The 15,846-nt window shown below is 42.3% G+C and overlaps 2 protein-coding genes across 6 annotated transcripts in view; one reads left to right on the forward strand and one right to left on the reverse strand.

Annotated features, from left to right (window-relative positions):
- B3GNT5 (UDP-GlcNAc:betaGal beta-1,3-N-acetylglucosaminyltransferase 5) overlaps window positions 1-2,969 on the reverse strand; it is a 33,905-nt gene extending 30,936 nt beyond the window's left edge. Inside the window, exon 1 of the mRNA XM_073359262.1 lies at window positions 2,852-2,969. The gene's annotated coding sequence lies outside the window, so the exon portion shown is untranslated. The remainder of the gene's footprint in view (window positions 1-2,851) is intronic.
- The window catches only part of MCF2L2 (MCF.2 cell line derived transforming sequence-like 2), a 319,822-nt gene that overhangs the window by 215,096 nt on the left and 88,880 nt on the right, over window positions 1-15,846 (forward strand). The gene's annotated exons all lie outside the window — the stretch shown is intronic.

Below are 15,846 nucleotides of genomic sequence, written 5' to 3' on the forward strand. Positions count from 1 at the left end.
CTTACTAAGCAGTAGGTACAACCACTGAAAGTTATGGGTGCAGAGTTTTATTTATTTATTTTTGTTCACTTTAGTTGTCTTCAACAGTGCCTTTGTAACTAACATTTTTTTTTAATAGCAGAAACACCTCCAAACTTCACACTGAAATCAGTCCAACCTGGCAGAAAACTTGTCTCCAGACAGACACCAGTCATGAACTTTGAGGTTTTTCTGTGCTCACTGTGAAACCATGCTATCCATCTGGTTTGTCACATCAGTGAAGTTTTAGCTGCCTTTTGTTCCCCCATGTATTGGTTAGTCTCTAAGGTGCCACAAGTACTCCTTTTCTATGTATGGGCTAGCATTTCTATGCATATTAAAAAAACCTCACAGGAGCAAATAATTTTGAATTTTAGAAGTTTGCTCCTTCATTTTCTAGGATGACCCTTTCCAACTGCAATGAGAAAAAAAAGATTGGTGAGGATGGGGAAAAAAATACAAAACATTAGAGATGATAGGTCAGAAGAAACTCCCTCCCCCTCAAGCAATTGCAATGGATTTGGGCACTTATACACACTGCTGCTAGGAGGGACTGCATCAACTGACATAAATGGTACTGTAGTCACAAAACTAACATGTTCTTGTACATGGGAAAAGCCCATTAGGGGCAGAAAGCTCACTGGTCCCAATCCTCCACTGCTGTGTGTGGCTAACTCAAAATAGTAGCTTTTTTACAGCCACTTTGCACAAGTGTAAATTAACTCCATGAAATGCAACGCCTTAGAGAATCAGGCCTAGGGGGTTTAAAATTGACTAGTTTCCTCGCCCACTAGCCATAGGATTACAAGGAAACCTAACTCTTGGCCATCCCAGGGGGATAGAAGTTAGAGGTTAGACTCTCCAAAAACTCTTAGGTCCCACAGTCTGCCTGCACTCCTTTCAAGTCCCAAGAAGAAAGCAAAGCCTCCACAGCTTCTTAGGACACCCCTTTCTTTCACAGGGGCCCTGCTCGCACTGGGCGCCGGTCAGCCATTTCAGTCAGGATTTCACGGAGCAGGGGGGGAAGCTGTATGAAACAACATTGACTGGTTCAAGTCCCCAAGGAATTGTAAGCAGCCTTCCTGCAAATTCCAACCCACAAAGACCCATTGCAGATTAGGATTTAAGAAAGATGCTCCACAACTCCCACCATTTTCTATTGGCCCAGACCAAAGAGGGCTGCAAGAATTCAAGGCTAGCAGAAGTCTGTGCTGCCCCACCACACTTTCTGATCCATATCCCCCAAAACGTGACACACAAATTCCCCCACCCCTAATCTGAAGCCACGAACTCCAAGCCTTGTCCAGAGGTTGTGAACAAGATCTAGAGGTCGTATGAAGGGGCACCACCTATTTCCACGTAAAATCCCAGTCCTCGCAACTCTGGCGGGAGCTGCTGCTGAGTTTTATTCAGCCTTGTCTGCTCCACTCTAGAGGGAAAGTCTGAAAAAATTTTCAACAGTATCCCTGCTCTGGAATTATATGGGGTGGTAGGAAAACCCCTCTAGAAAAATATATCACTCCTTTAAGTTCTACAGGCTTTTACAGTAGCTTCTGTAGGAACCACATCGGTTTCATCCCTGGGAAGATGAGCACACTTTGCAATCAAGTTAGTATTGGATGTGGTGACCAAGGCTGCCGAGCTAGCTCCGGGTGCGCGCTCGGCATCGGTAGAGAGCCCATTGCAACCACGTGGCCAGCCAGGGGCACAGTTCCTTTTTTCCTGAAGGAACAAAGGAAGTTACTGTGGGAAAGCCCTCCCTCTCGGCTAGGGGACAGATATATCCACAACACACAATGGAAACCTGTATTCAGGCTGCAAAATCAGGTGTCTGTTCACGTGCAAGGACAAAAAGTTTCCTTAGCCTTATTGCAGTGCCGCTTTAATGCTTTACTTCGATCTAAAGTTGAGAGGCAGGATTCCTTTGGCCACCCCTCCAAGCGGGAAAAAGACACAGGTTTCTAAAGATTCAAGGAATACAACAGTCTCTGGGTAGGAGAGTCTCTCTCCGAGAGAAACTGTTGCCTGTTTACTAGGAGGATTTCAGCCGTGCTCAGATGGGAGGTTGTATTTTGCAATCTACCTAGCAGCAAAGAAACTCTCCGAGCCGGATTTGCTTGTTTTACTGGGTAGACGTAGGAACAGCCGCTGAAGTTTTTAACAGCAGAAATAATCAGAAGAGCTAGGAGGCTGAGAAGGATTCAGGAGGAAGGAAACAAGGGATTTTCATACTCCACCGCCACTTTGAATGGCTTGTTTCTCTGTCGAGCTGCAAGCTTTCCCTCCATGGAAGGGGCGGGGCGGGGAGATCCACAAGAGGGCCATAGAAAAATTGTTTGTTTGTTTTAGAAGGGTGTGTAGATGATCACCAATGAAGAGCAACAGCCCGGTCTGAGTAGCTATCTTCTAGTATATTACATCTCTCCTTTAGCAAATAAAGTCCATACCAAATAAAGTTCGAATAGATTCACTCCAAACTGAACCCAGTCATTCGAGCAGAACGTGCTGCAAGAAGTAGTTTAAAATGTGGAGAGAGCACCCTTTTTTTAACTCAGATATTCTCTGCGAAGTTAAGAACAAGAGGAGTTTTAAAAGGAAACACTTGGAACAAGCGAGTTGTAAAACGGTTTGACTCAGAACATGAAAACGCCAAAAAAGTAAAAGTTTAAAGTGTGCGTTCAAGTTAGTTTCAGATATTGGTTTTCAATGAAAACCAGAGTTTTAAAACAAACAGTGATCGCTTTAAACAAAGGCGGAATGTTTTCTACGTAGACTTTAAAAATAAGATCACTTTCATAAACCAAGCAAACTTCATAGAGAGAAGGACACTTACCCGACACGGAGTCAGCTACTTTCAATCAGCAAAGCTGGATATTAGCTTTTCCCCCCCTCTCCTTTCCCGATCAAATAGAAAGAAAACCGAAAAGCAAAAATCCTGGGCTCCCTGCCCTCTTAACCATCCACAGCCAGTCTGGCTCGTTCGCTTCGCACAGAGATCCAGCATATACGATCAGTGAGGTCATTAGCCAATCAGCTTGCTCCAGAAAGCAAGCCGCAAGAATTTAGATGACAGTATCTCTTTCTTCCAAAATATCGCAGTCGTAGCATGGAGCTGTGGTTCCTGTGGCGTTACACAAATCCCTTTGCTCTTCTCACAGACCCCTCAGTGTTTGCAATGCTGGGATTCTCCTGCTTGGTCCTCCAGGTGCTTTCCTAAAGTACTTTTCAGGAGAGGGAGTAAAGCTGTTTCACCGCTTACATAGGTGCTGGGACCAGGGGTGCTGCTACACACCCTGGCTTGAAGTGGTTTCGATTATATATAGTTTGGTTAAATGGCTTTCAGCACCCCCCACTATCACAATTATTCCTGTGCCCCTGCCCTTATGTTCTTTAGCAATTTTGGCAAGCAGGAAAGAACTCTAAAAGATAAAATGCTCCCTTTCAAGGTTAAAAACATATGGGAAAATTGGCTTTCCTTGTGTAAGTGACCATACATTAGATCATTTACATGGTAAGACTTTGACAATCAGATTCCTTAACTTGCCGTTGGTGGGGCTGGTTTATTGCATTCCTCTTATTAGACAAGGAAACCAGTTTAACTTATTCTGGCTTTTGTGCACCAGCATGGTGCTGCAATGTTTGGGTTGCAAATTCAGAGGGAGAGGAGTGTTTAGAAAAACTGTTTTAAAACTGATTTTTAAAAACCCATGGAAATATTTCTGTTGATCTTTCCTGGGCATCATTTTCAAAGGCGCCAGCTGCTGCTAACAGTAGGTGCCAAGCACTTTTGAAATTGACCCTCTGGTTTTTACAAAAAAACTGAATTTAAATTGACCTGAGGGTATTGCTTTTAATTCTTGTAGATCAAAGTTAAATCAATCTCAGAAAATGATTGATTTGGATTAATTGGTTTAAAGAAAGAAAAATACATGTAAATGTTTCAGATGTGATTTTTTTTAATAAAGCCATAAGACTGGTTTTTGTTTTTAAAAAAGGCACTACAAGATCTGACCCAAATTTTCTCACAAAGGAAAAATACATAGGGGAAATAACTCATCGGGATGAAGTTAAACTGTCTCTATAAAACTGTGCCAGGTGCTTCTGAAAAAGAAATAGATGTGGCAATTTGAGATGTGTTATTAAATGCCAAGATATAAGAGCACAGGCTTATTAGCCTACCTTTATTTCTTTCACATGACTATGATGTGAATAATACCTGACTGAATGTGAATAACACCTGACAGCATCAGCAACTTAATAAGAGATTTTCATTCTGATCATAATGATCCTTAGTGCTCATATACCTTTACAATCTCAACAACAGGTCTGTGAAGTAAGTGATATCTTCATGTTACAAATAGGGAAATGGAGCCAACTAGGAATGTTAATTGTCATGCCAAGGATACACAGCAAGGTAGGGGCAGAACCAGGGTGAGATTTCCTTTTCCAGCCTGCTAAATTATGTTGCTTTCCTTTGGTGGATTTTATTCGGGGAAATCTTTAAAGGCTTAAAGGACCTTTCACTTGTTTTTTTTTTTTCCTTCTGCTGTGTTTCTTAATATTACTAGGGCTTTGTATTCTCCTTCCCAGACACTTTTTTCTTCTATCTGATCCTGTAGCAATACAAAATTTGGCTAACTCTCTCTGCCAGGGAACTTGTTTATAAAGTGCTGTGAAATTTTACCATGCTATCTAAGTGATGTTTAAATAACAGTAATGGAGAAAAATCTATAAATAATTTAAAATACCCTTTTCCTATCCCTCTACCCCCACCAATTTACTTTTTGTGATTTCTGTCAGAGTTCATAGGTTTGGTTATCTAAGATTTTTAAAAAGTCTTTCTTTCAGTTTTCGTTTCTCTTCCTTAATGGGCAGATTCATAGGTTTGGTCTATCACCTCTTCTGTTTCCTTTCATTGTAGAAAGTGGTACTGCTTGGTGATAGATTTCTGAAAAGTTTCAGATCAGTAGTTTTGCCAGGGACACCAATTTGTCCTATTTTCAGCTTCCATTTAAATAGGTAAACTGAGAATAAATTAAAACAGTAAACTGGAATTTTCAACTGTGAAAACACTGTGACTCATTTCTAATTGCTACTTGTAATCCCATCTACAACATTGCATAATAAGGCTCCCTACACCCAGGGCTGGGAGGGAAGAATGTAAAAGTCACTGCAGCAGTCCTACATCCCTAACAAAGGGGGAAATCCTCCACTGGCTCGCAAAGCTCCTGTTAAGATTGGTTTTTCACCATGAGGGTGGCAAAGTAATTTAATGGGCCTGAAGCTCTGGCACTATAAGTGTGCAATGTGACCAAGTTAATGTAGAAACCTAAATATGTGTATTTCTGGACTTAGTCCAACTGTATTACTGTAACGTTGCATTACTGTAGTATTTTGCAGTTCATATATGATATTTATGACAGGGGAACTGAGTTGGTCAGAGGAGTGGTCTGGAAGTACTCAATATGACAACACTGAAATGAAAAAAAATAGAGTGTTTTTGATGTCATTGTACAAAAGGCACATAACTAATTCACTGACCTATTTTGACAAACTTGCTGACTCAATTATGAAGCAACAACTTCCCAAAACTAATATTTAGTTTAGTTTAGTTCCCAATTTGAAATGGTTAGAGCTGGGGTGGCTTAAATTTTCATATTTGTCTCTCTGATCCTCTATATTCCCTCGAATTTCCCCTTTTTTAATGATAAAGGACTCCAGAGATTTTTTTTTTTTAAGCATGTTCTCCCTTGTTGGAACCTATGCCAACATCTAATGGTAAACTAGGTTAGTCTACAGGTTCGATTCCTTTTAAAAAATTGAAAGGGACATGGTCAACTGGAATATTTTAAAAATGACTCATTTTTAAAAATTTCAGTTCCTGACAGAGCAACCTTTGTAGTTTATGTGCTGATTTTTTTTTGTTAATTTCTTTTAAAACATTTATAAAGAGTTTTCTATTCCCCTGTTTATGTTTATTATTTTCAGCAAGGGGATAAACTGCATAAGTAAATGATGCAAGGGAAAATGAAACTGACTATACACAAAGTGCTGTCAAAGGCAGTTCAGAAAGCTCACTCTTTTCATCGTTCGCTTTTTACACTCTCAGTGACAAGTCAGGTATATGGCATGCAGCTTCCCTCAGGGCCTTCGTATGAAGTCATCAACATTAATCACTTCTGTGTATAGCCTTTTTTTTTTAATGGGTCTGTCATAAATATAAAGGGAAGGGTAAACACCTTTAAAATCCCTCCTGGCCAAAGGAAAAACCCTTTCACCTGTAAAGGGTGAAGAAGCTAGGATAACCTCACTGGCATCTGACCAAAATGACCAATGTGGAGACAAGATACTTTCAAAGCTGGAGGGGGGAGAAACAAAGGTCTCTCTCTGTCTGTGTGAAGCTTTTGCCGGGAACAGGAAAGGAATGGAGTCTTAGAACTTAGTAAGTAATCTAGCTAGATATGGAGGACTTGTGGCACCTTAGAGACTAACAAATTTGTTTGAGCATAAGCTTTTGTGAGCTACAGCTCCCTTCATCGGATGCATTCAGTGGAAAATACAGTGGGGAGATTTATATACACAGAGAACATGGAACAATGGGTGTTACCATACACACTGTAAGGAGAGTGATCACTTAAGATGAGCTATTACCAGCAGGAGGGCAGGGGGAGGGAGGGAAGAAAGCCTTTTGTAGTGATAATCAAGGTGGGCCATTTCCAGCAGTTGACAAGAACATCTGAGGAACAGTGGGGGGTGGGGTGGGGAATAAACATGGGGAAATAGTTTTACTTTGTGTAATGACCCATCCACTCCCAGTCTCTATTCAAGCCTAAGTTAATTGTATCCAGTTTGCAAATTAATTCCAATTCAGCAGTCTCTCCTTGGAGTCTGTTTTTGAAGTTTTTTTGTTGAAGAATTGCCACTTTTAGGTCTGTAATCGAGTGACCAGAGAGATTGAAGTGTTCTCCGACTGGTTTTTGAATGTTATAATTCTTGACAACTGATTTGTGTCCATTTATTCTTTTACGTAGAGACTGTCCAGTATGACCAATGTACATGGCAGAGGGGCATTGCTGGCACATGATGGCATATATCACTGAACACTAGGGTACAGATGTGGGGACCTGCATGAAAACCGACTAAGCTTACTTTTACCAGCTTAGCTTAAAACTTCCCCAAGGTACAAACTATTTTACCCTTTGCCCTTGGACTTTTGCTGCCACCACCAAATGTCTAACACCAGTATTATTATTATTAGGAAAGAGTTCGTTTGGAAACGTCTTTCCCCCCAAAATCCTCCCAAATCTTAACCCCTTTTCTCTGGGGAAGGTTTGATAAAAATCCTCACCAATTTGCATAGGTGACCACAGACCCAAGACCCTTGGATCTTAAGAACAATGGAAAAAAAGCATTCAGTTTCTTAAAAGAAGAATTTTAATAGAAGAAAAAGTAAAAGAATCACCTCTGTAAAATCAGGATGGTAAATACCTTAAAGGGTAATTAGATTCAAAACATAGAAAATCCCTCTAGGCAAAACCTTAAGTTACAAAAAGACACAAAACCAGGAATATACATTCCCTTCAGTGCAGCTTATTTTCTCAGCCATTTAAAGAAATCGTAATTGAATGCATATCTAGCTAGATTACTTACTAAGTTCTAAGACTCCATTCCTGTTCTGACCCCGGCAAAAGCATCACCCAGACCCTTTGTTTCTCCCCTCCTCCAGCTTTGAAAGTATCTTGTCTCCTCATTGGTCATTGTGGTCAGGTGCCAGCGAGGTTATCCTAGCTTCTTAACCCTTTACAGGTGAAAGGGTTTTTCCTCTGGCCAGGAGGGATTTTAAAGGTGTTTACCCTTCCCTTTATATTTATGACACGCCCCCCAAATCACAGATAGGGTGAAACGCTGCCTGGGATTTCTTCCTGGAGCTCTTGGAAAAAACAGAGTTAATAAGACACATGCACCTCTAAATATACTACCAAGTATATAAAGACTAACAATATTTTCCACATCTCAAGGATGATTTTAACCAGTTGATTCTGGGAAACTTTCATGGGAGAGTGCATCAGCCACTTTGTCAGAAGCTCCTGAGATGTGTTGGATGTTGAAATCAAAATCTTGGAGAGCTAAACTCCACTGAATAAGTTTTTTGTTATTTCCCGTGGCGGTATGAAGCCACTGTAGCGCAGCATGGTCGGTTTGCAGGTGGAAATGCTGTCCCCAAACATACGGGCGTAGCTTTTCCAGAGTGTAGACAATGGCGTAACATTGTTTTTCACTGACTGACCAGTTGCTTTCCCTCTCAGACAGCTTCTTGCTGAGAAACTGCCATGGTTCCTTCCCCACTCTGAACACTAGGATACAGATGTGGGGACCTGCATGAAAACCTCCTAAGCTTATCTTTACCAGCTTAGGTCAAAAACTTCCCCAAGGTACAAAATATTCCACCCTTTGTCCTTGGATTGGCCGCTACCACCACCAAACAATTACTGGTTACTGGGGAAGAGCTGTTTGGAAACATCTTTCCCCCCAAAATACTTCCCAAAACCTTGTACCCCACTTCCTGGACAAGGTTTGGTAAAAAGCCTCACCAATTTGCCTAGGTGACTACAGACCCAGACCCTTGGATCTTAAGAACAATGAACAATCCTCCCAACACTTGTACCCCCCCTTTCCTGGGAAATGTTGGATAAAAAGCCTCACCAATTCGCATAGGTGACCACAGACCCAAACCCTTGGATCTGAGAACAATGAAAAAGCATTCAGTTTTCTTACAAGAAGACTTTTAATAGAAATAGGAGTAAATAGAAGTAAAGAAATCCCCTCTGTAAAATCAGGATGGTAGATACCTTACAGGGTAATTAGATTCAAAACATAGAGAATCCCTCTAGGCAAAACCTTAAGTTACAAAAAAGATACACAGACAGAAATAGTTATTCTATTCAGCACAATTCTTTTCTCAGCCATTTAAAGAAATCATAATCTAACACATACCTAGCTAGATTACTTACTAAAAGTTCTAAGACTCCATTCCTGGTCTATCCCCGACAAAAACAGCATATAGACAGACACACAGACCCTTTGTTTCTCTCTCTCCTCCCAGCTTTTGAAAGTATCTTGTCTCCTCATTGGTCATTTTGGTCAGGTGCCAGCAAGGTTACCTTTAGCTTCTTAACCCTTTACAGGTGAGAGGAGTTTTCCTCTGGCCAGGAGGGATTTTAAAGGGGTTTACCCTTCCCTTTATATTTATGACAGAAATGCTACAGGGTGGAATTCTTGATCCGGTCCTTCCTGCATTAAAACTGCTCCCACACCACGCTCGGACACATCAGTGGTTACTAGGAAGGTTTGTCAAAGTCTGGGGCCCTTAGTACAGGGTCAGACATGAGTGTCGCTTTAAGCGGGTTAAAGGCCTTCTGACACTCTTCGGTCCACTGAATGGCATTTGGCTGTTTCTTTTTGGTTAGGTCTGTCAGTGGGGCGGCGATTTGGCTGTATTGTGGTACAAATCGCCTTAATAACGGGCCAAGCCTAAGAAGGATTGAACCTGTTTCTCTGACCTTGGGACAGGCCACTTTTGGATAGCATCCACTTTGGCCCGTAGGGGGTTGATAGTTCCTTGACCCACCTGGTGTCCAAGGTAAGTCACTCTGTTGAGGCCTATTTGACACTTCTTAGCCTTAACAGTTAGTCCTGCCTCCCTTATGCGCTCAAAGACTTTTTGTAGATGTTCCAGGTGTTCTGCCCAGGAATAAGAAAATATGGCCACATCGTCAAGGTAGGCAACTGCATATTCTCCTAATCCCGCTAGGAGACCATCTACAAGTCTTTGGAAGGTGGCGGATGCATTCCGCAGCCCGAAAGGGCGTAAATTAAATTCATACAGCCCGACATGTGTGCTGAAGGCTGACCTTTCCTTGGCGGATTCATCTAGCGGCACCTGCCAGTACCCCTTGGTTAAGTCCAAGGTAGAGATGAACTGGGCCCATCCCAGTTTCTCTAATAGTTCATCTGTGCGTGGGATTGGATAGTTGTCTGGGCGAGTTACAGCATTTAGCTTACGGTAGTCCATGCAAAAACGTATTTCCCCATCTGGTTTGGGAACTAGAACCACTGGAGATGCCCATGCACTGCCAGAGGGGCGGATTACACCCCTCTGTAACATATCCTGGATCTCCTGTTCTACAGCAGTTTTAGCTTGAGGAGACACCCGGTAAGGTTAGACTTTAATTGGGTGAGCATTACCTGTGTCAATGGAGTGGTATGCCCTTTCAGTCAGTCCTGGGGTGGCTGAGAACGTCGGCGCATAGCTAGTGCACAGCTCCTTGATCTGCTGTCGCTGCATATGCCCAAGGGTCATGGAGAGGTTCACCTCTTCCACGCCACCAGCACTTTTCCCTTCGTTGTAGACACCTTCAGGCCACTCAGCGTCATCTCCTCCCTGGGCTATAAACTGACAAACCTTTAATTCTCTGGCTTTAGAGAATTAATATGGTACACCTTAGGCTTTCGGTTTGAGGTGGGGAATGCTATGAGATAATTAACAGCTCCCAGGTGCTCCTGGACCATGAATGGCCCTTCCCACAACGCTTCCATTTTATGGGCCTGGAGCGTCTTTAAGACCATGACCTGGTCCCCTACTTTGAAGGAACACTCTCTGGCATGTTTATCACACCAGACTTTTTGCTCTTTTTGAGCATCCTGTAGGTTTTCTTTAGCAAGGGCTAGAGAGGTTCGGAGGGTGTTTTGTAGGTTGGTTACAAAGTCCAGACTGTTAGTTCCCGGAGAAGATGTAAATCCCTCCCATTGCTGCTTCACCAACTGTAATGGCCCCTTAACCTCACGGCCATATACAAGTTCAAATGGTGAAAACCCTAAACTGGGATCTGGTACAGCTCTGTAGGCAAAGAGCAACTGCTGCAACAGTAGGTCCCAATCATTGGAGTGCTCATGTACGAAGTTCCATTAAACTTCTCCACCATGCCATTTGTTTGATGGTGGTAAGGAGTGGCAACCAAGTGATTTACCCCATGAGCTTCCCAAAGGCTTTCCATAGTTCCTGCCAGGCAATTAGTTCCTGCATCTGTGAGGATGTTGGAGGGCCAACCTACCCTGGCAAAAATGTCTGCTAGTGCCTGGCACACACTTTTAGCCCTGGTGTTGCTTAGAGCTACTGCTTCTGGCCATCGGGTGGCAAAATCCATGAAAGTCAGTATGTACTGCTTTCCTCTGGGTGTCTTTTTCGGAAAAGGACCCAGAATATCCACAGCTACTCGCTGAAATGGAACTTCAATGATGGGGAGTAGCTGGAGAGGGGCTTTGACCTGGTCTTAGGGTTTTCCCACTTTTTGGCATATCTCACAAGACCGGACATAGGTAGAAACATCCTTGTCCATTCCCTCCCAGTGGAATGACCTCCCCAAACACTCTTTGGTCCTGTTCACCCCAGCATGGCCACTAGGATGATCTTGGGCTAAGCTCAAGAGCTTGACTCGGTACTTAGTTGGAACTACTAATTGTCTCTGAGGATGCCAGTCTTCCTGGTGTCCACCAGAAAGTTTTCTTGTACAAAAGTCCTCTATATTTCACATTTGGGGACAATGTATACCTTCAAATTAGCGGCACTGCTATGGGTACCCGCATGGCCCCACAGTATGCCAACATTTTTATGACTTAGAACAACGCTTCCTCAGCTCTCGTCCCCTAATGCCCCTACTCTACTTGCACTACATTGATGACATCTTCATCATCTGGACACAAGAAAAAGAAGCCCTTGAGGAATTCCACCATGATTTCAACAATTTCCATCCCACCATCAACCTCAGCCTGGACCAGTCCACACAAGAGATCCACTTCCTGGACACTATGGTGCTCATAAGCGATGGTCACATAAACACCACCCTATACTGGAAACCTACTGACTGCTATTCCTACCTACATTCCTCCAGCTTTCATCCAGACCACACCACATGATCCATTGTCTACAGCCACGCTCTACGATACAACCGCATTTGCTTCAACCCCTCAGACAGAGACAAACACCTACAAGATCTCTATCAAGCATTCTTACAACTACAATACCCACCTGCTGAAGTGAAGAAACAGATTGACAGAGCCAGAAGAGTACCCAGAAGTCACCTACTACAGGACAGGCCCAACAAAGAAAATAACAGAACGCCACTAGCCATCACCTTCAGCCCCCAACTAAAACCTCTCCAACGCATCATCAAGGATCTACAACCTATCCTGAAGGATGATCCATCACTCTCACAGATCTTGGGAGACAGGCCACTCCTTGCTTACAGACAGCCCCCCAACCTGAAGCAAATACTCACCAGCAACCACACAACAGAACTACTAACCCAGGAACCTATCCTTGGAACAAAGCCCATTGCCAACTGTGTCCACATATCTATTCAGGGAACACCATCATAGGGCCTAATCACATCAACCACACTATCAGAGGCTCGTTCACCTGCACATCTACCAATGTGATATATGCCATCATGTGCCAGCAATGCCCCTCTGCCATGTACATTGGTCATACTGGACAGTCTCTACGTAAAAGAATAAATGGACACAAATCAGTCATCAAGAATTATAACATTCAAAAACCAGTCGGAGAACACTTCAATCTCTCTGGTCACTCGATTACAGACCTAAAAGTGGCAATTCTTCAACAAAAAAACTTCAAAAACAGACTCCAAGGAGAGACTGCTGAATTGGAATTAATTTGCAAACTGGATACAATTAACTTAGGCTTGAATAGAGACTGGGAGTGGATGGGTCATTACACAAAGTAAAACTATTTCCCCATGTTTATTCCCCACCCCACCCCCCACTGTTCCTCAGACGTTCTTGTCAACTGCTGGAAATGGCCCACCTTGATTATCACTACAAAAGGCTTTCTTCCCTCCCTCCCCCTGCCCTCCTGCTGGTAATAGCTCATCTTAAGTGATCACTCTCCTTACAGTGTGTATGGTAACACCCATTGTTCCATGTTCTCTGTGTATATAAATCTCCCCACTGTATTTTCCACTGAAGGCATCCGATGAAGGGAGCTGTAGCTCACGAAAGCTTATGCTCAAATAAATTTGTTAGTCTCTAAGGTGCCACAAGTACTCCTTTTCTTTTTGCGAATACAGACTGACACGGCTGCTACTCTGAAACCTAGCTAGATATGCGCTAGATTCTGTTTTGTTTAAATTGTTGATAAAATAAGCTGTGCTGAATGGAATGTAGATTCCTGTTTTTGTGACTTTTTGTAACTTAAGGTTTTGCCTAGAGGGATTCTCTATGTTTTGAATTTGATTATCCTTTAAGGTATTTACCATCCTGATTTTACAGAAGTGATTCTTTTACTTTTTTTCTTCTTCAATTAAAATTCTTCTTTTAGGAACCTGATTGCTTTTTCATTGTTCTTAAGATCCAAGGGTTTGGGTCTGTGTTCACCTATGCAAATTGGTGAGGATTTTTATCAAGCCTTCCCCAGGAAAGGGGGTGTAGGGTTTGGGGAGGATTTTGGGGGGAAAGACGTTTCCAAGCGGGCTCTTTCCCAGTTTTATATTTGTTAGACGCTTGGTGGTGGCAGCAATAAAGTCCAAGGGCAAAAGGTAAAATAGTTTGTACCTTGGGGAAGTGTTAACCTAAGCTGGTAAAAATAAGCTTAGGAGTTTTTCATGCAGGTCCCCACATCTGTACCCTAGAGTTCAGAGTGGGGAAGGAACCTTGACAGGGTCAGTGTGACAAACAAAAAGTTGATGATTCAGGCAGACTGAGTTTTCCCAAGACAGACAGAACTTCTGAAATGTGCCTGGAAGAAGGTCAGACTGTTGACATTTCATCCTGTAATGCTTCCGCAATAAGAAAGGAAGTAAAAATACAAAGAAGTCAGACACGCAATTAGGATTAGAACCCAAGCATTCTGACCCCCAGTTCTCATTCTAGCAACTAGACACACTCCCAGCTTTGTGTACTTAATACATTGAATTATTCAGGATGTGTGCGCCATAGAAAATATATTTTAAATAGAGCATCCACTGAGCTATTCAAATGTATAGTGAAAGATTTTTGAAAGAGGACAGGGCAAGTGGAGGTCACATTCATTTTTTGTATTGACTGCAAGGACTTCCAGCACTGCCATGATTCTCCTAAGGGTGGTGTGACCAGGATCCTTGTGGGGGCCAGCTATGGTCACTCAATTAGGGTGAACTGCAAAGAATGGGGCAGACAATCCCCATAAAGCTGGTGGATATTCCAATACTTAGATGTACCAAGCTAGCATAAAACAGCTTCTTTATTACCGCACTGGTTACTCAGAAGTCCAAACAACACAGTTCCCTTAAAGTGATCCAGCCGCAGGCTGCCAGCCAGGTACCTAAGTCAAATATGATGATTTCTGAAAATCTTATTTCATCATATGAAAGAAAAGGTTCTACCAATCCCAAAGGATCGGACACATCACCTCCCAGGTTAATGAATGTTTCAGATCTTACCCAAATACACGCTACAGCCAATTCTTTTTAACTAAACTAAAATTTATTTTAAAAAAACAAAAGAGAGAGAGTACGGTTAAAAGATCAATATACATACAGACATGAGTTCAATCCATTGAGGGTAAGATTCATAGCAGATATGGTGAGCTTTGTAGTTGCAAAGAGTTCCTTTAGAATTCAGTTAGTAGGTTATAGTCCGATGTCCAAATATCATATTCAGGGCGTACCAGCATAACTGGGACCTCAGTCTTGCGACTCAAACTTCCCCTGATGAAGCCAAAGCAGATCTGAGAAGACAGAATCAGGACCCAAGGATCTCTTATACAATTTCATGTCTTTTGACAAGTTGGAGTTCCTCAGGGAACAAAAGGTAATTAGGATAACTTTGAAGGAGGTCCATCACCGGTATCTAGCTATGCGAATTAACATAAGGCCACTTGCTTGTTCCTCCAGCATTCATAATACATTTCAAAGAGAGATGAATACTGAGATATCCCATGTTCACAATTCATTTAAATGATTGGATGTTCTTTTGAGTTTTGAATTATCAGAACACAGCATAGACAGGGACTGTTGACTCCATTGTCAACCCTACTCATACATATGTAAATACTCAAACCCACAAACATTATCTCCGCACATGTCTTTTAGGGTTATTTATTTTGCAGGATGTTTAACCCTTTCTAGCCATGTTTCACAGGTTGCTACTGAAGAGGTTTGTAGCTTACCTGCCTCTGAATATGCTGCTTTTACTTAGGTCACAACTTCTATTGGCAAGATCTCACGTAGGCTCTGAACTTCGCTTTTCTACATGTTAGTAGTGCTGCTGATCGGCCATCATTCTGGCCTGTGAATCGACTTATTTTGAGCATAGCAACACCTGTAATGAAGGTTGTAACTGTGTTTGTACATACATATGTGTGTATAGTTTGTATTTGGGGAATTTTGGGATTGCCTCTGTTGATAAATTTCAATCACATCATTAGTTCAGTCCAATACATTCCTTTACTATTGAATAATGACTCAGACTGGAGCATTGTAAAGAAGTGTTATTGGGCAAGGGACAAGCTCAGCACCGTATGGTGGCATGTCCTGCTATCAGCATAATTACTGCTTTTCAAAATAAGTTCTGGGAGACACAATAAGTTCTGTGTTCTATTCTCACCTCTCCCGTTGTCTTATTGTGTGTCCTCAAGCAATTCACGTAATCTCTCTATTCTTCCCCATTTATTAAACGGAGATAACAGAGAGGGGCCTGAAGTTTGATTATATCCAGAGTCAAACCAGTGGAGTATTGAGATCCAGGATTTTTGGTCAGGTTCATCTTTAGTCA

The sequence above is a fragment of the Lepidochelys kempii genome, chromosome 9 (genome assembly GCF_965140285.1).
Source record: "Lepidochelys kempii isolate rLepKem1 chromosome 9, rLepKem1.hap1, whole genome shotgun sequence".
In the NCBI taxonomy this organism is placed as follows: Eukaryota; Metazoa; Chordata; order Testudines; family Cheloniidae; genus Lepidochelys; species Lepidochelys kempii.